Source organism: Lonchura striata, chromosome 4A (assembly GCF_050655825.1).
Source record: "Lonchura striata isolate lonStrDom1 chromosome 4A, ASM5065582v1, whole genome shotgun sequence".
NCBI classification, from domain to species: Eukaryota; Metazoa; Chordata; class Aves; order Passeriformes; family Estrildidae; genus Lonchura; species Lonchura striata.
In genome coordinates, this window is record NC_140742.1 from 14746958 (window position 1) to 14773495 (window position 26538).

At 39.0% G+C, this 26538-nt stretch overlaps 1 long non-coding RNA gene across 2 annotated transcripts in view; it reads right to left on the reverse strand.

Moving 5' to 3' along the window:
• LOC146763291 (uncharacterized) overlaps nucleotides 1–25963 on the reverse strand; it is a 206694-nt gene extending 180731 nt beyond the window's left edge. Inside the window, exon 1 of one of the 2 annotated variants that reach the window (XR_014952482.1) lies at nucleotides 19217–25963. This is a non-coding gene — a long non-coding RNA (uncharacterized LOC146763291). The other variant, XR_014952481.1, reaches the window with a different exon arrangement.
• Between the last annotated feature and the right edge of the window lie 575 nt (nucleotides 25964–26538).

Consider the following 26538-nt stretch of genomic DNA (forward strand, 5'->3'; position numbering starts at 1 on the left):
CCAAATAATGTCCTAAATAACCAAATTTGTTAGCTGCCATATGATTACTAAGGCAGGCTGAAAAGGAAAAAAAAAAAAAAAACCACATTAAGTGCCACATCTGTAGGAGAACCATGAGATTACCTTTTTTTTTTTCCCCAGTAGAAATTTCCTAATCCAAGCCCAGAAGCTGCTGAGCTCACGAAAATGTCACCTGCAATTGGAGGGAGATGTTTTAATTGCCCGCGTGCCGCCGTGCGTGCTGCAGGAAATCGGATTTTGCTCCAAGCTCAGGACCATGGACAGCCAGGGGAAGGATGAGGAGCAGGAGCTGCTCCCTGAACACACCCGGGCTCCACCACAACAAATAAAAGCTGCTCAAGGCTGCCCTGTGCCAAAGGAGTTAATTAATTGCTAATTGTTCACTTGGAGGGGTAACACCATTGACAGAAACGGGCCTGATGCACAAAGAGAGTTCAGGAAGGACCAAGAGCTGCTGCAGTGCCATCAGCACCGAGGGCTGAACAGGGATTCTTCTCTCTCCAACTCAGGGAAATGTATTTTTGGCAACGTTAACATCTTTCAGGCATTCCAGTCAAATTTGCAAAGTTGAGAAACAAAAGGAGCCACAGGAACATTTTCCCATACTTCAAAAACAAAATATTTGTTTTATGAAATGAAGCAGGACGTTCCTATCTGAATTTCCTTTAAGTGCTCTTGTAGAATAAATAAACCTTAAAATATTCAGAATAGAATGGAAACATTTTTATTTTACTCAAAAGAGCAAAGCCAGATATTCTATTTCTTTTAAATACCTATATTATTGCAACTACTTTTTAAGAATACAAAATAACAACAAAAAAAAAGCTATTGCTGGAATAGTTCTATATTGTAGATAGACACGGTTCACTCACACAGCTTTTCAGGATTTGAAGGTACCACTTGCAGTTTGATGAGTACTCTCAAACACATTTCATATCCCCATGCTTCAATTTATTGAAGCACCAACTAGTAGAAAAGACTTGGCTTGCCCAATTAATTCCAATTCTCTAGGAGCTCAGCATCTCTTTCATATTTTATGTATTTACATGCCTTTCCCAAACCAAAGTATAAAGCTTATTATGCAGAGGTGATCAGAGTAGTTTAATATTTTTTCCCTTGGAAAAATTATATTTAGGAAAAGGGTGTGTCAGCATATTAAAGCCCCATTGCAACAGGGTTGGAATTAGATTATATTTAAGGTCCTTTATTATCATGGATTGGTTTGAGTTGAAAGAGTTTATTTACCCAGCAATGGAAATGTCTGTCTCAAAGTGACAGTTAGACTTGAAACCCCATTTCCTAAATCCTATGCTGCTGACCTAGCAATGTAAGAAAAAAAATTAAATAAAATTTAAATAAACAAAAAATTTAAATAAAAATTTAAATAAAAAATTACTATTAAATATTTACTATCATCATAGAGAAAGGAACTTGCAGATTAATAGCATGACATTTATCAATACAAGTTGCTCACAAGATTATCCTACAAGTAATTACCTTTCATTTTGTCAGTAATAAATGAAACATAATGTTTGAATTTTGATCTTATGAAGCTTAAAAAAATATAAATTACCCAATGAGCTACAACTCTGCTGAAGATCACAAAAGGTTTAACCCAACATTAGCACTAATGAATCATCAGGGCACCTCACAAGCCCTTCAGAAGGGCTGGATGTAGAAATAATTATTTATTAGGACAGTACCTGACAAGATTGTTGTTTTGTTGAACTGGCACATATGAAACTCAGAGTTGATGAACTGCACTGATATCAATGCTATTAAAAGTTGTTTAACATGCACATGATTTATGATTTTTTCAAAATAGAAGAGCACTCTCATCTCATATGAATTAAAACACTCACATTGCTAAAACATAGCAGTAGCCCAGGTAATAGGTATTGAATGAATTCTTCCACTCTAGCTCTTTCCATTCTCAGCAGGTTTAGTTGTGGAATATGACAATCCATGCATGTATCTACATTCTTGTAAAGTGACAAGTGACTTTATCATTGGAGAGAGAATGGTAAAAATCCCTGTAACTTCTACACAGTCATCAATACCTGGCTTAAGTTCCTATCCGCTAAGTAGAAATGTCCATGAGGTGTTTCTATTTCCATACATTGTGATAAACCATTTTTAGGTACTTTTGTGGTTCTCTCATCTGTAATATTCCTAACAAAGCTAAGTACAATGGAATAGAATAATTCATAAAAACTAAAGTGCTGCAGGTTTATATATATTTTATGTGTGTCTCTCTTCAGAGTCTTGTACTAGCACTGCAGACATAACAGATCACATAAATGTCTCTTCCTACAAATCTAGCTCTAAAGCCTTATACAATAACAGTTTTACTACTGAAAAATTAAGAGGAAAAAAAAATACACTTTATAAAGAGAAAAATATGGAGCTTCCCCTTCTTCAAGGATAGCCCTGGCCATGAATGTGTGGCTAACACCTCAGAACAAAGTGAAAATCACTTGGAAAAACAAAGAACTTCCAAGATGTGCTAAATATCACAGATGTCAAACTATTTGCTCTTGAGGACTCCTCAGGAACTAGAGCAAAATGCTTTAAAATACACACAAAGTACACAGCAGAAATAGTTTTGCTCCAGCCAAAACACTTACAAACTAAAGACCACGCAGAAAACACACTGCTGAATGTGTGTATGCACTAATTCTCCCTGCCATGTGCAAGTTTAGAAAACCAAATATTTATCTTCTAAGAATGTTTGAGACTCCCATAGAATTGACCTAAATACATACAAGCTTTGAGTAAATTTGTGGCACTATAAAACTGGCCTATATTTAGGCAACATTGTGGAGCATGTTCTTTTGACTCTTTTATTTTCCTTTATAACTGTGAAACAACAGGGGAAAGATCACACATGAAAATTACACCTGGCAAGGGAAATTTCCAATAAAAATATGGTGGGGAGCATAAATGAAGCCTTACTGCCAGTTGTCCAGAGCCACATCTCTCCATGGCAAGAGCTCAGGAGGTTTCCCTTGCCAGCAGTGAGGATTCAGGCAAAACCTCAAACACAGCCCACCCAAACAAGTGACAGTGGCAGAGGTCACAGGTGTGCTCAAGCAAATGGATGGCTCAATCTCAAGTTCAGAGAAAAATAAATATAAATAATCTTCTAAGATTTTTTTTAGTGTTATTTTCAAAGGTCAAGAAGGATTTATGTAGTGGAAAAAGAGCTGCCTGGCCTGCTTTGTCCATGTGTAGGTGTTTAAATGCTTCTCAGTTTTTATCCAAACTCTAAAAAACTATGCAGAAAATTCACAATTCTTTTCCTCCCTAGCAATCCATCAACCTTAATTATAATTGTGCTGGAAAAACATAGCACTCTTTATGGAACCTTTTAAAGCCTGAGTTGTTCTGCTGCCATTATAAAAAAAACTAAATGGTTGAGCAATTTAATTTAATTTCTCCAATACTGCCTTATGTTTTCTCAACAAGAACCATCTCTCTCCTAAGTTTGAAACATCTGAAATATTGATTACAGTACACTTTTGAGAGCAAAACATATTAAATGAGTTATCTTTGTCATTCAACAAAAGCCATAATGAAGTAGAAGTGATTAGAATGCATTGTCTATACATTTTTTCTGTCTTATTAAAACTGAAGTAAAACAGAATTTTGGGATGAGTAAGTGTAAGGTTATATGTTACTAATGGCAAAAGAAACTTGTTTGCCCACAGAAAAGCTATGCTTGTGGCTGCTCATTTCCTCAATATTGTGGCCGATACGACGGGTTTGATGAAGAGAAGCTGGTTCTGTGTGCTGCAGTGGAGCTCCCAGTTTCAAGGCAGGTTTTCTAGATGTCTGAGGATTTTTCTTTGTGTCTGATCAAAGCCTCTTTTTTTTTAAATTTTTTTTGTATATAGTCAATGGGGTTCTTTTCTTCCATGTAGACTAAAAGGGAATTTTCAGCCCTTTCCACACTGGAATATTCAATGATCTCTTTTTTCCTTACCTCAGCACAAGAAAATGAGAGGAAAAAAAAGGAAAAAAAGAGAAAGCTAGCTAAACAAGCAGCAAGAGTAAAAGCTACTGTCTTGGCTTCATTCTCTTAGGGCAGTACATAAGAAGCAGGTAAGAAAGGAAAAAATTACATAATGCCCCTGTCTGCCAGCAATGTGAAGCTCCTGCACCCCTCTGGGGACTGCAGAAGGGTTGTATTTCAGCTCCCAGTGTCAGAGATTGACCTAGAGCACAGCAGACGAGGATGGCACATCTTTAGGGCATTTGTGCTCCTTCACCTCCCAGGTCTATCTCCTGTGCCCAGGTCAGTTCTATCCAGTTTTATGGGCACACCATCAAACATCACAGCCAGTTAAGAAGAAACACTGAGTGGGAAAGAGCAGCTCATGCAGTAAATTATAGCAAACTTGCTCAGAAGGCTCCATTTCCAGAGAGCAATCAAAGGTAGCCAACCATGAGGTGAAGACATCTCAAGCCAGGTGAACAAGAACAGAAAAAAGGGAGACACTTGATTAAAAATATTCTGGTGGAGGATGACTAGAGACACAAAGAAAGGAGCAGCTGGCCAGGAAGAACAAGAAGTCACAAAAGTTTAGATATTATTGTAGAAGTAGTCACAAATTAGAGGGAAGAGTTTTTTAGTGCTGTACAGGGGGGTTTTGGTTTTGTACATGGAGGTCAGAGGTTTTAAGATGGAGGGGTCTGGGCCTGCCCTGTCCTGCCTCTTTCTCCTTCCTTACCTCCATGCTCCTGGTGATGCTGGCACTCACAGATTGGTTTAGAGTAGAAAAGCACCATTTAATATAGGTAATAGGCATTGGGGAAAAACTGTAACCATGTAACACGTAATGCACCATATAAAAGATAGAAAAGCACCATTTAATATAGGTAATAAGCATTGGGAAAAAACTGTAACCATGTCACACGTAATGTACCATATAAAAGAGAGCAGCAGCCCTGGGCGGGGAGAGAAGAAGCAGTCGGGGTCAGAGAGGATGTCAGGGTGTGTGTGTGCCTCTGCCTGAGCTGTGAGCAAACCACAGCAGCCCCAGAAGAAAATCTTTGAGATAACTTGCAATAAACTGTCTTGAGACCAAGCAACAGAGACTGCTGAGCCTTTCTTTGGAAGCACAGGTTGGAGGAGAGACTTTTCCACCACACGAAGCCACCCCCAACCTAGGGTGGTCTTCGACAGAGAACCCCTCTCTTTCTCATTCACCTCTCCAACTTGACAAGGACCTCTGTGGGTGCCTGATCAGCCAGGGCCAGTGAAAGGAGAGGTCCCTGGCAGTGGCAGAACCGCTGCCCTCAGCCCAAGGGCTGGAGGTGGGGAGCAGCCGCGCACCGCGGTGAAGGGTCGGGACCAGCCAGCAATACAAGCACCACCTCCACCCGAGATCGGGGCTGCAGCGTCAGCATTGGTCATTCATGCCATCAGTCCTGCCTGTATCATCTCTTTTCTTCTTTGCTGAGATTTATCTGTACTTACCAACTGGAAAATTTCTGCATTTCATGGTATGAATTGCTTCTGTGCCTTTAGCATTCGTATTTTGGCATTTGGCAATACAAATAATTATTTTCACTAATAAAATAGCTCATTTTATTTTGTGGTAAAAACTGCAATGGATTTCAGCATGCAACTAAAACTTTAAGACTTTGTTCTTTCAAAATTTAACAAGTAAACAAACTGCTATTTCAATTAACATGCTGGAGAGCCTAAATGAGTATATAACACCATGTTTTATAATTTGGTCATTTTTTCGCCTATTAATTGTATTCCACTGGAGAAGCCTACTTAGGCGTGTAGAAATCTGTCATATTTACCTATCAAATGTACAAATAATGATAAAATCCCCTGCAATGCACCAGCATGTCTGAAGAATTATAGAAACAGCTACAATAAAAGATAGATCAAAGAGACACTTCCTCACATGGTATGAGTAGAAATCAAACAAATGAGTCTGAAATATTAGTGATTTAAATAAAGTAAAACAATCAGAAAGGACCATCTAACTTCTTTGAAATATTAATAACAAATAATTGTTGAGTTGGTCCTTCTGCAATGAAACACCACATGAAAAACCCTAGAAACAGGGATTCCCTTGTTAACAGTGTCAGTTTTCATGATCTCAATTTTCTCAAGGCTTCTCCATTTTCAGGTCTGAATTAATTCTAGATGCAGTTGGGCAACTGATGGGATGTTGCTGTTACTCTAACTTATCATTAACTGCCCAAATTTCATCAACTACTTTACTGTTCTTTCCCATCTCCTCCAGAGATAAGTGCATTTAGAAGCTTTCATTGATGCAATTTATGCCATCAAATTTTACAGACAGGAAAAGTCTGACAGCCTAGAGAAGGCTGACAAGGCATATTTTCTTTCTCTCAAGAAAAAGCTCTATATTTATATATGCACACACATAGAGAGAGACTTCTCAATTGTTGCAGCAAATTATAAATGATGCATGAAATGAAAAATTCCTGTTGGGTGCACTAAGAAGTGTACAGACAGTGCCACCATGGAATCAGCATTTGCCATGTCATTCACTTATTGAGAAACACTGACTCAAAAGTCGATAGAAAAAACATCAACAGTTACACATTTCACCCTGCACTGTATTTTTATGTTTCCTATTTGTTTCCCAAGTCTGTTCAAAATTATCCTATTGCCAACAGTCAATCACATCAGGCCAGGTTTCTGTATTAGAAATAGGCAGAGATTGTCAGTGAATCCATTGATTGGACTTTTATAAAGGAACCTCAAGTATCAGTGGATTGCTAAATTGGGGCTTTCCTCTGAAATTAAAAAAAAAAAAAAAGCCCAAAATTAAATCTTCATTTACTATGAGTTATTATTTGCAATCTAATTAGCTATATTTTCTTGATTTTCATCCCCATGTGTATCCTGAGACAAAATTTGAAGGAATGTATAATTGCATAAGGATTTAATTTGTGGTCAAATCCATGCAGGCAGTCAAGCATTTTCATTCTAGTGTCCATGGAAGAACTGTTTTTCACTTTACTGCTCACATCACAGTTGGAGCATATTCTGCCTAAAACATTTGGGATAGATCTACATGTAACATAAGCTGAAAACAATATACCAAGATTTAAAATAAAGGTAAAACAGTGACAGAAAAGCTAAAGGATAGACCCATAATATTAAGGAAAAATGAAAGGTTTTGGGCTATGAGACTACAGAGGAGCATTCATGGGCTGACCTGATCTTCTGTAAATCATCTGGATTCTGTGCTTGTGCAGGCTGAGCATGTGCAAAGGGGAACATAGCAGCTGGAGACAAGGCACTGCTGCATATCCTGCTCTACACAAAAAACTGTAAGTGTTGTTCAAATTTTCTAAAGGACAAGTGTCCATTCAGGATCTTAATCCAGTTTGAAGCACACAAAGCTCATAAATATAAAATATTTTGCTTTGAGACCTGGGAAGAGCAATCCAAACATCCTCCACATATCATCACTATATATGCCTCAGAGCTCAAATGCTGTAATTTCACCAGTTTGCCTCCTCTTCTGCAGGCAAATTATATCTGCATCTGTAATTCACACACAGGTGCAGTTCCAGACACTCATGCCTCTAATTAAACAGCACTGAGTTGCAGGTGTAAATCAGTCAGAAGTTGAGTCACATTTCAGTTCAGCTTCTTTATTGGGTGCAATTTTAGTCTTGGTAAAATGTCACTCTTAAATTTGTTCCCTTGGTGCAAAAGTCCATAGTCCAAAGTCCCCACTCCATTATTTGCAATAGCAGAACAATCCTGAGAGACTAGGTAGTAAAACAAGAGATAAATTTTTATTGAAAGATGTAACACTGATATGAAGAACAGCCAAGGGAATGATATATGATAATCTGACCACAATCATCTCCTTTTAGCATTTCATGTGATTTGCTTTTAAGGGAATGTTTAAATAACTGTGGTGCAAAATTAAGACTTTGCATGACAGATCAGAGAGGGAGCTCTGTATCACAATGCATTTTCAGAATGCATCTCAGGATGTCTCATGCTATTGTCTCCTCAAGCACGTGGTGTTTACTCAGGTCTGCTTTTGTCTTGCTAAATAATAGAGACATCTAAAACCCCTCAACTCTCAGAATTAAGCTGGATCTTGAGCCAGTGGGTTTCCAGTTACAACACACTATTTGCAAAACCTCCAGAGTGCATTTCATCACCCTATCTAGGTGAAAAACAATTTCCAAGAGGAAAAGAGTCTGGAAGCCCCATTTTAAGTTCTCCTGAAACTCTTACATATTGCTTACCCATTTTCAGGATGACTCAAAGAGAGGGAGAGGCCTAATCTCTATTCACAGTGGTGTTACATTCCTAACTATTGATTTTCATATTTTAAATATTTAGAGGCAGAGGATGAATTCAATTTGATAATATCCCTCTAAAGAGGAGAAATTCCTTTTCTCACTGGGAAAAATTAATCTCATAGGTACTATTTATACTACGTAGCAAATATTATTCCCAGGGGAAAAAAATAAGTAGGAGCCAAATTTATTTTGACTACTAAAGAAAAAAAAAAACAAAACTGGGAGTTCAGATGCTCTTGATAGCTGGAAGATTCACATAGCTTTTATTAAGGACTTTGAAATAAGATATGATGTCTGCCTTTATTGCTTAACTTGCATTGATTAAAGCATAGCAAAACTCAGGTAGAAAAAGTGAAACTTCTCTTGAAGTCAGCATCATTACAAATCACACTGGTAAAGGAAACAAATGAAATCCTCTTCAATAATTCATAAACACAGCTCATTCACATCAAAAGCCTCCTCTCAACAGCTCCACAGCAAATTATAACTGCTTGATTAATCTAGAACAATACTAATTATGCACTGAGAAAACAGTTCTAAGGAAGAGAAGGCAGCAGAGGAGACAAAATATTGGCTAATTTACAGGAAGTGCAGTGTACTTCAGTTTAGTCAAGTCAACTTGATTTGTAACGGGAGAACAGGCATCCTGCTTCACAGGAACATAAAATATATTTACAAAGGACAGACATACAGAAATGGATGTGGCATGGAGCTAAAACTCTGGCACATTCAGTGCTTGTTATCAGTCAAATATACCAACATGCTCAGCAAGGGTTTGCATCAATCTTTGTGCTGTAGATTGAGGCTCAGGAGCTGAGGGTCTGAACAGCACACAAGGCTGATTTTGGCTGGTTTACCTTGTCAGGCAGAACCCGCAGTTCTTACACAGCCCAGCAGGATTTTAACCCACGCAGTTTTGCTTTCTCAGCCAGCCAAAGTAGTGAGACTTCTGAAATTTTGTGCTTCTTGTCAGATTGCTGTGAAGTTAAACCAATCTCCCTGTTAGACTTCCTTAAAAAGTTTCGCAAAGGGTGCAATACACTGGGCCCTTAATCTTCATATTACAGAGATTAACCTTTTTACAGGCTGGGAGGAGCAGGCACTGAGGTGTCCTAGAGCTGTTGAATAGTTACTGCTGTGCAGACATTTCTCTGCTGAGTCTTGACCAAGCACTTGAGACAGAGTGAAAATTTAACAGGGTTAGAAATCCATTTGGATTTAGGTGAAATGTGCCGCTTTGAGCTTGCTAACATAAGTGAAATATACTGTTTAGTCTGGTAACTGCAGCACTAGCAAAATTGTCCCAGCTAAGGAGAAGAGAATGCAAATTTTCACACTAAAAAGAGATAAGAAAGACTCCTTGGACCTTGAAACAGACAGGGCAGAGTGACCCAGGAGTTCTTTCTGTACTTTCTGACAAAAACTGAGTACAAGTGTAACTAGCTGTAAGTGTAACTCGAAATCAGCAGAATGAATATGCATGAACCTATTGTGAAAATCTATCCATATGGAAATTAGTAAGGGTAATAAAACAGGATCTGGAGTTCTCATGTCCATTGAAGGGCAATGAGTCCCCACATGTGTCCAGTGCTGTACATAAACATACCATTCCCTACAAACCTTCATTGGAATTGTGGGGTTTTGATTTTTCATCCACATTTCACACTGCACGGAGCTTTACACCTGGATTCTACCAAAGCATTTCAAGGTACTCATCAGCACACTGACAACAGCATAAGAAAACCAGACCTGGTTCATGATCAGAGGAACAGAACATGCAGCCCTTCTAATCTAGTTTTTAAATTCTGCTTCTTGAAATAGCCTTATGTTGTTTTACGTTGAATAATGCCCTAATACAAAAGATCACACACCATGTGGTAAAAATAACCACTTAATTAATCCATTTTTCTTCACAAAGTTCAAAAGATTCCGATATATGTCAATGATATGGAAACAAAAGCACCAACAGCTCTCCCTCTGCTTCTCATTTTCTGTTTAGGACATCAGTTCAAATCCACCCAGAATGACCTCTGCACCAACACACATATTAAATAAAAATAATCCCAGACAATCAGCACAAAATTAATCTCATAAGGTGAATTACCAATTTTACAGCATCATTCCAGCCACTGTTGGAAGAGCCTATAGTAATCTAAGACATCACTGTCTACCAAATACAAGAATGAGGCACCAGCACACGCTGATCTATCCCTTCTTGTTTAATGAAACTCAGAGTGAGCTGTGACCTGTGCTATGGCAGGAATGTAGGAATTCCTACAAATTCTGTAGGAATCTTGTATCCAATGTGCATGTTTTCAAGGAAGAACCAAAAGAGGGAAAAATTATGGTAGAATCACATGGTCAAATATAGACCTTAGAGCAAATTTTAAGCCCAAAGCAAAACTCATATATGAGACTATGAGAAGATTTTGAAACAAAGTTAGATTGGAGGAATTCAAGAGTAGAATGATCTTCCACAAAATTTGTGCCTGCACCCAACATCCATCTTTTTGAAGGCCATAGAATTATCTTGAGTAAAAAAAAAAGATTTAAGAAAACAGAATAGCTTTGGAGGTCATTTCGCTGCCAGCGCAGATTTTTTTTGGATCTATGGGAATACAGTGCTGATAGCATGAAACCTCAAATTTTAATGCAGACATGCAGAGATTTGATTCAAATCCACTGCTCTCTGTAAAAGTGTGTAAAGGTCTAGGGATCTCAGTGGGATTTGGACCAAGTCCTTTATTTAATCCTTATCTTGACTTGTTTTTTTTCAAAGCAGATAAAACTGAAAGTTTATGAGTTTTTACAGGCTTGGAGCACTGATGTTGCTCTCTTTTTGCCAAAGGCTTCTTGTTTAAAATATTGTTAAAGAGAAGAAAGGAAAAAGGAAATGTTTAATTGTTAATTATCTGAATAAGTATTTCAGAAATTTTCACTTAAAACTATGAATGCAAAAGGATTTATTTATGAAGCAAAACAACATGCAATATGCAGTAGTAGTTCATCAAAGCTAGCTAACATTTCACTTTCATTAAAGTTGAATAATTTCTTACTAGAGTCACTGTATATCTAATTTTCTTGTAACTGGTGAATTCTCAGTATAAAAAAAAAGTAGATCTTGCAATCAAATAACTACTAAGATCAAAGTAACTCCTAGTAGCTATTACACTGTTAAAAAGAGGTAACATTGAGAATAAATAAACAAATAAGCTCATAATTTATTAAACAAAGCAGAAGAGTTGATTTTCCAAGACAAGCTTCAGAGTTTCTATGATCTGAGTAATTCTAGTAGCTGCTGGCAGTAGGCTGGCTAGACCTTACATGTACATAGAATGAGGGTCAAGCAAGAAAAGCATTGCTTTTCTGAGGCTTCCCAAAGCTCTTGCTAAAGTAGCTAAAACCATCTTCTATATCCAAATGTTTTGAGGAGCAAGGGACAGTAAGCTTTGCTGCCTCCCAAACTGGTAGATTTTGTATCTTTATAGTTCTGCAAAGATGAGCATAACTTTATGTGATGAAACTCAAACACAGGAGTAACCTCTTCCTTATAAATTGCATCTAAGGCCCCTTTTTCAAAGCTTCATTCTTATCCCAACACTGTATTTTTACACATTTAAATCCACACAGTTGCATTCTCAAAAGATGGGATATTTCCAAATTCCACTCAGGTTTCAGGGATGAAACACTTCATGACATCAGAACAACTGAGTTTTTTCCAGTAATGCTCCAATATTAATTTACTCCACAACTTCAGGCACACAATATTTAACATAGTGATCCAGCAGGATTTGTGCCAGCTCAGCAATCTGTAGCATTTTTTGTTTATTTAGTGTGAAACATCCAAGAGTTTATTTATTCCCTAGGAGAAGGAAGGACCCACAAGGATTATATTGTAATCCCTCTCGATCTGGTAAATTTGCATATATTAGTGGCCAAATACAAGAGACAGCTTTGGGATCCACAGCACCACTAAAGCCAAGAAGGAGCAGTTTCTCATTTACAGCATAAAACAAGCCTGGTGACAAAAATATCCAAAAAACGCCTATTAATATTATAACCTGTCTGATTAGAGCCCTGCAGGGGTAGCTGTGCTGGTAGCAAACAGAAAGAGGCTGATTGTTACATCTGCTCTCCAAAAACATTTGACCAGGAAAACAAAAAACTCCAGCTGCAACAACAGAAATCCCAGAGTTTTCAAATTATTTGCCCAAGAGGCTGCTCTGTTCAACATCAGGCATCACAGTGAGGAAAGAAAGGCTGCACTGTCTTCAGATGAGAAAAAGTAATACTAGATTATTTTAGAAAATCTGAAAGAATACTGTGTATTAACATAAAATGAACTCAACGAGGCACCAAACTCATGTTCAAATGATCACTATGCAGCAAGTTTCTTAAAAATAAGAGTTGGATCTGAAATGTCAGTGCTTTGAACAGAATGCCATTGCCCATCTAGACCAACTTCATTACCTTTATTAGGTGTGAGCTGATGGAAAAGCACTTAAAGAGAATGAATAAATACACCAGATAAATTTAACATTCATTTTTCTCACTTTATGCTTACACAAGTCAAGGTGCACTTAGAGGAAGGGAAAGCATTCTATGGAAACCAAATGGAAACAAAATTAAGCAACTTCCATCACTGCATTAAATAACTGACACTGCAGCCAATGTAGTAATGACACCTTCCCACAGCAAACACCCTCTAAATTCCTTGTAAGACTAATTTAAAAGTAAATGTTTGGTTGTTAGCAATAAATGTTCATGTAAAAGAAAATCAGAAGAGATACATATATCCTCAGGTCATGATTCTCAGAACCTTTGCAATTATATTTCAGAGCCCCAAAATTAATATTGCTGCTGGTGTTTTGAATATCCATTCCCATTTCTTAGCAAACAAAATGGAATTAACCTATTAAATCAGGAATGAGTAAATGCAGCTTGGACACTTTTATACTTTGCCCACATATTAGAGGGCATTTGGAATTGCCTTTCACTAAATTTTTTCATGTTACTATTTTCTTCAGTGTCTCATGCATTTGCCAACAACTCCTCTCAGTTATGTTCTGTGCTACAATACACTGCTGAAGGAACAATGCCCAGGGATTACAGATATTATTGCTTAGTTACCATATCATAAAAATAGTTAAAACCCAAAGGAGAAATCTTCAGATATGTTAGAATACTTTGCTAGAGCCATTACCACACAAACATCAGATGTGCAGTGCTGCAAGTTCAGGAGTCTAAAACAGACTTTATGGACCTTTTACCAACCACTCAGTGCTAAAAATATCAAGATGACTGTGGAACCATAAGGAAATGGGTTTTGTTAATGAAAGCCTCTGTAGATGTAACACATATGAAAGAAAATTGCCTATTGAGAGAATTGTTCTTAGTGTCTCTCCCTGGGCTGTTACAGCCCGTAGCTTGTTCTTTACCAAATGTGGGATCTGATTTCCCAGTGTTGTGATGTGGAAGCAATAAGCTCAATTTAATGACAGAACAGAAAAACTGCAGGGGTAGCATGTTTCCTTTCAGTAATTTTGTGCAATTTCTAGAAAGAATATTTCACTCTTACACAGCCATTCCATTTTCTTTTTAAGCAATCTTATAAAACAACATTGGAATTGGGCACAGCAGCATCTGTAGTGCCCGTGGCACGGCTGTGAGACCACGCTGGGGCCAGATCAGGCATCACCTGGCTCTTTCCCTGGTACCACACACCCAGGACAGGTGTAGGGCAGCTGAAACACCATGGCAAGGTTTTGGAGGTGATGAGTGCAGTCCTACACTTGTGGACCTCCTCAGCTGTCAACAGGCAGGACACAGGACTCTGAAAGCCTCTCAGCCACCTGCAAGGAGCCCTTTTCTCTCCTTGGAACGTCTGAGATGTCATTCTGCACTGCTGCAGCCCCAGCAGGTCTCACAAGCACCATCACCTCTCCTGTAGCCTCCAAAAAACCCAATGTGGTTCAAACTCTGCATTTCTGTTGACTGAGCAGCAGGCATGGGACACAAGGAGCAGCCAGGTACACCCCCAGCCCCAGAGCTCTGTTTGTTATTAATAAACACACATCTCCTCCTTAAACACAGAAAGCAGAGTCATTTAATCTTTTCTAAAGACTCTGAAGCAGAATCTCTTGAAATGCATTTCTCTTGAACATTCTTTCACTGCACTTCATTTTTTATAAAACAATTTACTGTTGACAGGGAACTTGGAGCACAATGGTTTATTACACTAATCCAGCTCCTCCACATCCTCAGTCCTCTGGCCAAAAAATATACAAATAGTTCTGAAGTGTTGAGTATGTCTGTACAGCTAAAATGCTTTTGCTGAAGCCATGAGAACAGTGGAGTCATTTTTGTCTTGCCTTTCATATATCTGAAACCTCACATCTGGTGTCAACAAGTAGGCATCAGATTTTCAGTTTTGAAAATTGCTTACTATAATATCATAAACTGTGTTTGAGCAAGAAGGGAATGCAGCAATTCATGCATTGTCAGAAACACAAATACTACCTGAGGACCAACGTTTTCAAATTGTTTTCCATTAAAAAAAAAAGTTGAAAACATCACACTTCTAATAGAAATACCAAGGGATGCAGCTTGCAGTATCTGTTATATTTTGATGGAGTTTTTAAGCAAATCTTGCTCTTACATTTCCTTAGATATAGAAGTATAATTCTTTTTAAAAGATTAAGAACTTACTTTTATAAACCATTATTCTAAGCAGTGTGATGTAAAACAAGTAAGTAAAGCATCTGAATACATGCCAAGCTGGGAAAATTATTTTTAAAGTACGTTTTACAGTGAAGGTGCATTCAGAGAAATGTGTAGCTCACTCTTACAATTTTAATCTCTCTGAAATGGTTTCTGAGGTGTAACACAAATAAAGACTGTGTTGAAAATATATTCAGGCAGCACAACCCTGCAAACCACAGAGATGATTTACTGATTAAAGATAATAATCTGTTGAATAACTGGGGCTTTTAACATATGGCTTCATGTATACCTAGACATATATACAGATACAAAACTATCTTCAAAGGCATAAAGAATGGTTAATTTGAGATTCCTACAGTACTTAGGAGCAAAATAGGGTATGGGGAAAAGCTTTTGTGGTGATCAAAACTGGTGAAAATTGTCATTTTCATATTGTATAAATTATTTGCCAAGCACCCATTCCATCTTTAGCTGATATATTTTTTCTTACTCTGCATTGGCTTTGTAATAACAATGACTGTCACCATAAATTACTAAGAACATTATTCAATTTCAAGTAGCTCCATTTGTTTTCATGTTTCCAGCAAAACTATGACAATAGAAATAGATTATTGTAATTGCTTCTTCAAGGAAGGACTACAGGTGGTTTTATTTTTCCATGACTAATAACTCCCATTTTCCTATTCATTCAGCCACTGAGATGTTCAGACTGTGGGCAGGAGGAAGTGATGTGGACCTTATTGTGGCAAGAAAAAATAGAAAATATGATAAAGCCTTAAAAATATCATTACATTAGGCACTGTGGTGATGCTGATGAGAGACAGATCACTAAAGCAACTGCAATTTACATCAAGAGCATCTTTCATAAATAGAAAAAATAATATATGCAGTTTTATTACTTTTCCTTATTTTGAAACAAGGCAGAGTGAAAAATCTTATCACCAACTACACTGACATCTTCATAAACAATGAATGCACTCCCAGCTGTGCTCTGATATTTTATCTCCTTTTCACCTTTATTCACAAACATTTTTTTTCTAAACTGACCAATGTAATTGTCACACAACTAACCTGTAAAAGTTCTGCCTCTTTTGCTATTTCCCACTTTGCTCATGTTTGCTCTAGACCAAACTTATATACTTTAGAACCAACTTTAAATACTTTAGAGCCATATTAGCTACTAACACAGGATCACTGCACACAAACACTTACCTGAATTAAAGCCTGGTAACTGAAAGCTTGCCTGCAGAGGGAGATCCAATATTTTAGGAGAGGCTGGTGAATTCTGGTGGGAATTAGCCAAAACTTATATGGACATGCCAAATCAGGGGGTAAAGAAATCATCAGAACAAATTGATAAGACAGAAATTGGCAAATTGGGATCAGTGCTGGAATTCCCCAATCACCTGTTAAAGAAAAGCAAACTCTGTTGCTGTGCACAGAGCTCTCTTCTGCACTTGAATCCTTCCCAGAGTAAAAACCAGATGATTTCCACCTGTTGCATTTCTGAACTTTTACTACATACAGGTGAAATTAATTTCAGTTTAACAAAGGCACTAGCAAAGGAAGGTCAGCCACGAGGACACAAAGTACAATTGCCACACTCTTGCATTTTTCATAAATTTGATGTGATCAGAATTTTTTAACATCTGCAGGACTAGCTAATTTTAAATTATTAAAACATTTCTAGGTTTTGCAAGTGATTTCATTTGAACAAGAGCCCAAACACATACTGTACCAGAGATTTAAAATATAAGGATAATAAGTGATTGCAAATTTGCATATTTAATACAATATGGTATAAACTTAGAGGACAATGCTAAGGAATTGATTGACCTCATGGTAAAACATAAATGGGAATAAGTAAAATTATTAATCACTCTCCTAGAAAAATCAAATTCACCCTACCAAGGCTAGCAACATAAGCCAGTTTATGATGAATTATGGCTTCAGAAACTTTTATCAAAAGCAGCCAAGTTACTGCAGAAAATTAGAAAGAATGAGTAATATGTTTTCCTTTAAGTTCTGTAAGCTTCCCCCCTTAGTTCATTTTCACCTTAAAGGAAATTTCTCTTCATCAGCTATCGGGAGAGATTCTCATCCAGGGGAAGAAAACTTGCACAATTTCCCTACTTATTACAATTTTGAGAAAATCCTCCATAACCAAGGTGCTGGTTTGGGTTAGACCACCCTGTAGAAGCCTCTGTGCTTAACTGCAGTTTCTTTTCTAGTAACTTAAGAAACAGAACGCAGGAGGGTGACCAAAGTACAGTTTGGGTGCCCAAATTTCTTTGCTGCTTTAGGGGCCCCTCAAAGATGCTGCCAGCCTGTCCTTGAGGAGCAGCCTTTAAGGCATAAATCCGTACCTGGCCCAGGAAAAGAAGGAATATGTGCTTAAAGCTGCTTTCATAGACCTGGGGCTGTGTAAACATCCTCAGCAGGAGCCGGGAATGAGACAGCCACTACTTGACACAGGAGGTGCTTTTAATGCAGCCTCCCTCCTACAGAGGATTTCTCACACTGAGGAATGATTACCTGCCAGTTCCTCCTTTAATACAAAGGGTTACAGGCTCCCTGCACCCTCCATCTTCCAAAGAGGCAGAAAGTTAAATCTCCAGCTCTCTGCACAAGTATTTTTTTTGAAAATAGTGATGCTGATCCCGGCATTGCTGATTGAAAGGGATGCTGCAGTGCAGGCAGCACAGCCAATACATTGCAGTGGTGTTTGAAATCCCTGCAGCAGCAGCAGGGCTCCCCAGCTCTGCATCCTGCACTGTGTATCTGCCCCTTCCCCCTTGGCTTCCTTGGGGTAATAAGAATAAATTAATGCACTGGAGAACCACTGAAGGCATCATACATTGGCATCTTTCTTGGACTCTGCAGTACAAATTATTCATATACCAAACAGTTTCACAACTTATGCCTTTTTTTCGAGCATAGGGCTTGTAGCATTCTAGAGAATTCTTTGAGTCCCTTATACTGCTAATGCAATATTTACAGCAACCTATACCAAACTAAAGGCTATATTTGCTGAGGAAGCCTCAAGTTTCTTTTTCTCTTCTGTTTCCTCTCTGTTTGCTTCTAGCAAGAGGCACTCAGGGAGAAGCCAAATGATATGCTAATAATATTTTTTGTTAAGCTTTCAAATTCACTAGCACTTGCTATGTCAGTTTACCTAGTGTGGATATAATCTGGAATAAAAATCAAGTTTTGATTCCATTTTAATAAGACATTTTGTGTGGTTTCACAAAAAGGCTGAAATAAAATAGAGGCCTTGTGGATGCCAATTCAGATGTTTTATACATATATTTAAAAACTTATAAAACTTTTAAGTGGCTATTCCATTTCCTAGGATTTCTGAAATTAATTTCATCTCAGAACTCTATTGAAAGAGAAGGCACATCTTTCCAGCCTGTTTGTTATGATCACCATGGAAATTCTTGCTTCTGAGAAATTATCATTTATTTAGACACATCAGTGCAAGAGTCAGATAAAAAGTTACCAAAATGCTGCAATTTCCAAGATCAGGACTATACCCTCTGCAGGAGGGGATTTCACCACAGAGGGTGTATGATCTAAAGTAGTCACTGTGGCCTTTATTAAATTAATATCTACACACAATGAGCCATCAGGGAACCACAGATCCAAGAGCGAATGTCATTCTTTGTGCATGTTCCCACAAAACTAATTTGCATCTAGAAAATCTGGGTGTAATTTGTGTTTCATTAAAAACACTTCTTTTAAATAGAAGGCAAAATATTAGCTACACTGACTTTCTGATACATATAATTATACCAAGCAGGATACTCAAATCATGGCTAGTATATTAGCTGGCCCTTGACAAAAAAGATTCTTTCACATCAGCAACAATGACTACTGACCTTAAAGCCACAGCTTTTCACACCTGCTAGACAAGTAACAGAAACAATAAATAACATAAACAGTGCTGGTTTTAGCTTAGACTCCCTTAGTGATTTATGGGGTGAAACGTGTATATATTGCAAAGTGTTTGTTAAATAAATAGTGTCTTTCCCAACCTGGATCCAGTGAAATCTGGACTTCAGGATACCCAGGCCAGTACCTCAGCACAGTATTAGAAATCTCAGAAATAACTGGGATCAGTGTGAATGTTGTAAGTTTGCCTTACCAGCTCAACCTCAGGCTTCCCATGGCTGAGTGCAAGACCTCGGCATCCTTAAAGCAATTTATTCACAGCGCAGTAACACAAAACCATCTCGAGCTGGTACCTCCAGGGAGGGATCTTGAATCCTCGGGCTCTTACACCCTTGGAATCCATCTTCCCAAAGAGTCTGAACTCTCCCTGCTGAGCCCTCTGCTCCTGCCCCTTTAATATCGCTCACCTGGCCACACCACAGGTGTCCTTTGTTATGCAGAGTGTCAACAGTTCCACCCCAGAGCTCAGTCAGGAGCTCTCCCTGCAGCTGCTCACCTGCACCAGGTGTGTTCCTCAGCAGTGCTACCCAGAGAGATATTCTCTTTTTTCAGTTTCCACCGTGACTATCAGTTGAGTTACCAGCTTTAAGCAACTGCAAAATGTGAAATTGTTACTTTGATTTACAGTAAATCTTTCATCTGGTATATTTGTGGCTGTCGGGTCAACTGCCTGTAAGATTTACTCTCAGTCCTCAAACAGACACAGTGATTTGTAAATCTACCACATTAATCCATAGGTGTGTAGGATTTTATCATGGCAGTTCAGCCCATCAAAGCCATTCTCTCATTCTCCACCAGTGAGATGGGGGAGAGAAATGAAAGGGTAAAAGTAGGAAAGTTTGAGATAAAGACAGTTTAATAGGTAAAACAAATTTATTTCACTCAAGTAAAGTAAAACAAGCAATTAATTCATTACTTCCCATGGGCAGCCAGGTATTCAGCAGGCCTCCATCAGGTATTCATCGTGTGTAAGAGTGATTCAGAAAGAAAATTCCATCATTCCAATAATCCCCCACCCCACTTTCCTTCTATTTCCCCCACATTTATATGGTGACCGTGAGGCTGTATGGTCTGAAGTATCCCTTTGGTCAGCTGGGGTCAGCTCTCCTGACCATTGTCATCTTTCAACTTTTTGTGTCCCCAGCCTCCTCGATGGAGGTGCACAGTGAGAGGCAGGAAGGCTTTTTCTCTGCTCAGCAGCAAATAAAACATCCCTGTATTATCAACACTGTTTTCAACACAAACCCAAAACAGCCCCATACCAAAACTTAACTCCATGCCAGCCAAAACCAGCACAGCCTTTTGTACTTCTGTCTATGCCCAGGAACATCTAATTAATGTATGTGATCAATGTCATTGGAATAAAAGGCTTGCACATATTTGCAGGTTTTGGGCTGAATTGTTACATCTGTACCAAGTGATAAAGCCCCACAGAAGCTCCAGCTGGAGAATGCTCAGCAGCCCCTCTGCTTTGCAACACAGGTCTGTGGTTTTGTGCTGTTCTGGCTTTTGCACCAGCTCCCATGGAAACAGGTTTTTTGTCAGGACCCAGCCCTTACAAAGCCTTTTCCAGCTGCAAATGCATGCCCTGCCACAGCTGACTTCCACCAGCTCCACTTGAGCAGAGCCAGGCTCATCTAAACCAGGCTCAACACAGGCACCTAGGCTCTGACCCGAGTCTCTGGAAAACAAACACACTCAAAGACCATCCAAAACAGGAATGAGGGTGTTAAAGAGGCACTGCTATGTGGGGAAGCTAGGGACTTCTCAATCTTTGCAGATTTACTATAGGATATTGCAAAATTAATTTAGCTTCAGCAATGGAGAGAAGCCCTAAAGAGAAGCAAGAGAGCTCTAAGACAGATCAACAAGGAAAAAACAGAGTAACACTATTTTCACCTCTCTGACTCAAAAAATTTCTGCAGTAATTGAAGATCAAGACCATCAGCATTTATTTTCAGAGACAGGGTAGAATTTACACATTAATTACCAAGAGATATACCTCATAAAGTATTCAAGCATCCTTGGACAAAGGCAATTCTGGTCTGAGGGAAACACTAGTGAAGATCACATTGTGTTTTCTGGGAAATTAAAGGAGGCTATGTAGCCTTTTCAGATCTACTTGGAAAACTCAGTATCTACTTGCAACCTTTGCTTCCCAAAAGCCTTTGAAAAACAACTCTCATGCCTAAATCTCCTCCCCTTACATCATGCAGACAATCCTTACACACAGGTGGTGAAATCATAGATTTTTATACTCCTGTCAAGGCACTGCATGAGTTATGTGCCACAGGTGAGCACAGATGAATGCAATACTCATTCTGGAGCTGCTTTATGCCAGTCTGATGTATGCACCTTCTGCTGTTACAACATAGCACAAGGATAACCTATTACAAATAAAAGTTAATGAAGATTATATATTCAGTCTGAATCTGTTGTCCACACATTTTTGTCTCTGGACAAAAATGATTCACACATAAAGTGTGTGCTTCCCACTCACTGCCATAACTCCACAGCAACATATTCTTTTTATAATGCAGTACAGAAAACAAACACTTGCACAGTAAAACTCCAGCTGGGAGGAATAATGAAGCATTTAGCAAAACCAGACAAAGACCACACGGCTGCATCTCCCTCCACACAGCATAGCCTATTACTGGATATAATATTAATAAGCTAATGATGAACTTTTAACCATCCAACAAGTTTTATGAAAGATATAAATTACCATTAATTTTCTGTTCGGGGATTAAAGCAGTCAAATATCTACAAACTTTAAATACTTTTGGTATATGCCAAATTCACTGCAACCCAGAACCTGTGCACAGTCCCAGTACTTCTGCTTGTACAGCTACTTGGAGGAACACGAGAATTTACCTAACTTCAGACACCTCAGTGATGCTAATTAAAACAAGACACTGGAACTCCTACACGTGGTCAGCAGACAGGAATACAACTAGAAAAAAAAAAAAAAAAGATAGAAACCAGGATTTCATTTGTCTTATAGCAGCACACCAGTTTCTCCCACCATGGTGCCTGAGGCATGACAAAGATAGGAGAAAACAAAATAATTTAACTGTGTGCAGATCTTCAGGACTTCTGGAATCCCTTCTCCTTCCCAAGTCCTGTCCTTCACAAGTTTGCACTGCTGTTTGTGGGCCAGAGGATGAGTTTCTACAAAGAAATTTGGTGGCAAGCACTGCAAGAACTTTGGTTTTCATTTCTGTGTGAAGGGGCCCACAGGTCACAAACACAAAGCCAAGCCATCTTTATAAACTAATGGTCAATGCTGAGAAGGAGCAGCATTTAAAGGAAGAAAAACAAGTTCAGTCATTAGCCCACTAGTTAATTTTCCCCCCAGTCTACTCTCTGACCACTGCAAAATGCTGGCAGGAAAGAAAGTCACATCTGTTTAAGTGCTTGGTACTGAAGGAATTAAATAATCCTTCATGACTGAAAGTAAAAATCCACACTCTGTAACAAGCCATGATGAGCTTGATGGTTTGTGATGAACCTTGTGAGAAGCTATGATCACTCACTGAAGTGTAAGTGGCAGGAAAGGGAGTCAGGAGAAAAAGGTCTATTTGAGCTTAAGGGCAATCTTTGCACCAGAACAAAAGGCAAGTGAACTCACCATAAGTAACTGTGTGCTTGGAAATCAGTATCTAACAGAAATGAGGTCTGGAAGTGTCTTCAGACATGACAGTGGAGAAAAATTAACTGGTTTTAAATTCTGGATAGACTTATATAAAATAGATGTCTGTGAGACAGGACCTTTGGATTTTGCTTCCATTCTTCTACACCTCCCCTGGGCAGAACTACACAAATAAATAATTATTTTAAAGAAAGACTTAAAATACAAACCAGAACATGAAGCAGAATGTGCAGATACATATTTTCAGGAAAACACAGGCTTTTTCTCCCTACTCTGCCCTTGGACCACCTTCAAAATACTCTTGAGTAGTTTTCCATCTGTGAAGAAAACAACATTGTGGAGGATCTAATTCAGAATGGGATTGTGCATCATTAATGTGCTCTGAGAGTGCAAAGCATATAGTCTTAACAGTCTACTTCTAAATTTTAGTAGACAATGCTAAATGATAAAGAACACATGAAAAATTACTGTATTTTCCACTGTGAGACAATACATAGCAGCTCAGATCTTTAGACTTCATTACATTATTATCTATTAATAACCTCTGAGTACTCCAAAGTATGATATTAAGTCACTGCATAAACATGAAATGAAATAAAAATAATGTCAAAAGTCATGGGCATCCAAAACCTACTTTCTGTAACAGCTTTTGAGAGGCTTTTTCAGCCAACTGGTACTCTCCCACCGTGACTTGCCAGGTTTCCCAATTTTGTCTCACTCTGGCCCAGTTATTCCAATGAGAACGTTCTTTGCCACAACCTATTTAAATGCTGCAAACACACAGCAACTAACTAACACACTAACACATAAAAAATATTAACTAGGAAGTATCCTGCTTGCACAGACAGGGAACACTTCCTGCTGGGCATGTTTTTCTCATCCTCACACTGTGGGGAGTTGACCTTGGCTGGACTGCAGGTGCCCACCAAGCCATTCTATCACTCCTCTTCTGGACAGGAGAGAGAAAATTGTGAGGAAAAGCTCAAGGGTTGAGATAAGGTCAAGGAGAGCAATCACCAACTACTGTCAAGAGAATCGACTAGGGGAAAAATTAATTTAATTTATTACCAATCTAATCACAGTAGGATAATAAGAAATGAAAACAAATCTTAATATACCTCCCCCTCACCCCTCCCTTCTTCCCAGGCTCAATTTCACTCCCATTTTTCCCTCACTCTCTCCCTCAGTGGCACAGGGGACAGGGAATGGGGTCTGTGAGCATCTTGTCACACATTGTTTCTGCTGCTCCTTCCTCCACAGCAGGGACTCCTCACACTCCTCCTGTGGCCCAGCATGGGCTCACTCGGATGGGAAACAGTCTTCCAGCTTCTCCAGAGTCCTTCTCGTGGGCTGCAGCTCTTCACAAACTTCATTAACCAAAGCTGCCTCAGCCTGGGTGTGCCACGGGTCACAAGCCCAGCAAAGCTGCTCCAGACTGGGCTCCTCTCTGCCCGGTCCTGCCAGGACCCTGCTCCAGTGTGGGCTCCCAGGGGGTCACAGGCTCCTTTGGGCACATCCCTGCTCCTCCCGGGCTGCAGGTGCATCCCTGCTGCCCAGGACCCCCGTGTGCTGCCGGGGCACAGCTGCCAGGGGCTGCAGGGGAACCTCTGCTCCGGCACCTGGAGCACCTCCTGCCCTCCTTCTGCACCTGCAGGGTGCAGGGCTGTTCCTCTCGCATATTCTCACTCCCCTCTTCTGTGCCGCAATTTCTTTTGTGCAGTGGCTGCTCCTCCTTCCTAAACACTTTCCCTCAGACGAGCTGCTAGCACTGCTGGGCTCCTTGGCCAGGGCAGGTCCATCCTGGAGCCAGCTGGCTTTGGCTCTGTCAGATTTGGGGATTATCTCTGGTACCTCCTCAAAGAAGCAGCCTCAAGGACCTCCCCTAAGTCGCCAAAATCTGGTCACACAAACCCAATAAGACACATCAAGTTTCAGTGCTGTGATGTATTAAATTATTACAATTTCTGCTACACTGATGCAGCAATTGCAATAATTGCTGCAGTGGTTCTCAGGTCTGCAGAAATTGAATCTGACTTCTGATATATGAAGTATTTGATCCTGCAACATCTGCCTGATCAGCATAGGGTGTTTTTCAACAGGGAGCTCTCACAGAAGAGTTTGTAAACAACATTTATAAAATACAGATGCTCTTGGTTGCAGATGCATTGAAGGAAGCTTAATAGCAGTTTGGATAAGTGGTTGTGAACTTCCAAGATGATTTATCACCAGTAAAAAACAACTCATTTTGTAAAACATATCCTATTAAAGAAGCATTAAATGAAAAGCAGAGCTAGAGAAATTGTCTTCTCTAGAGTTCTGTGGGGATTCTTTCTTTCTTTCTTTGTCATTATCAACAATACAAACTTGAGCAACAAAATAACTTTTTTTGATTATGAATTTCATGTTTATTTTGAAAAGCAGCGTGGATGGGTAAATAAATTCTTTTAAAAACCCCAAGACTGGAATTCATAGCTATGCATAGTTTAAAAAAAATGAAGCAGAACAATATTCTTTTAAGTCAGGATGAATGCATACATATGTATTCCCTTCTGCACAATTGACTGAACTTCACTTTCAAAATGTCAAAGATAACTATCCTTCAAATGGTTCTATTAAAACTGTGATAACCATAGTAACTGTATGTCATTTGCTTATACCTTTGGTTTTTTTTTCCTTTTTGGTGCATATTCTTTGCAACAATGCTGCTAAGACAGGTTAAAAAAAGCAAGTCCTACCTAATTAATTATTTGAACATGGATGTTGATAGCCTTCCTATATTATGAAATTTTGTTTGATAATTTAAAGATCTGTTTATGGATATGAAACCGGAACAAGCCATTATGAAAATATAGTACCACCTGCTGCACTCATCAGTATAGAGAGGCTGTTACCTACTGTTTATTACTTCTTTCCCCCAAGTAATTATTTGCATCAGAAGAGGGGAGAGTAAGGTCCCCTCCAGCTCTGGATATTCTATGATTCTATGCTTAAATTAAGTCAAAGATAATTAAGAGATCCAGCTACACAGCCTCCAATTACTATCAATACTAATGGATTTTACACAGCTAAATCCCACAGACATTTGGGAAAAAAAATCTCAGTGCTTAAACTAACGCAAAGTGTTGCGGTAATATTGTTTACTACTAAGCAGGGAAAATAGATTTAGGCCTTTTTCAACAATGTCAAGTACAATCCCAGGGAAAAGGCAGATTTTCTAGGGAGTGATGGGCTCAGGACAGCTGTGTAGCACTGTGGGTTACAGAACCATGCTGTCATCACAACACAGCACAACACATCACAACACAACACAACACAGCACAACACAACACAGCACAACGGAACACAACACAGCACAACACAACACAGCACAACGGAACACAACACAGCACAACACAGCGCAGCACAACACAGCACATCACAACACAACATCACAACACAACACAGCACAGCACAACAACACAACACAGCACAACACAACAACACAGCACAGCACAACACATCACAACACAGCACATCACAACACAACATCACAACACAACACAATACAGCACAACAGAACACAACACAGCACAACAGCACAACAACACAACAACACAGCACATCGCAACACAACAACACAACACAACACAGCGCAGCACAACACAGCACATCACAACACAACAACACAACACAACACAGCACAGCACAACAACACAACACATCACAACACAACAACACAGCACAGCACAACACATCACAACACAGGGCCTGGACACAACCTAACCCCTAAACAGGCTCTGACTTTAACACAGTCTGATAATCTCACTTCTGTCTGTCTTTGATTACAATTATATCCATCATTTCTATTCTAATACTTCATT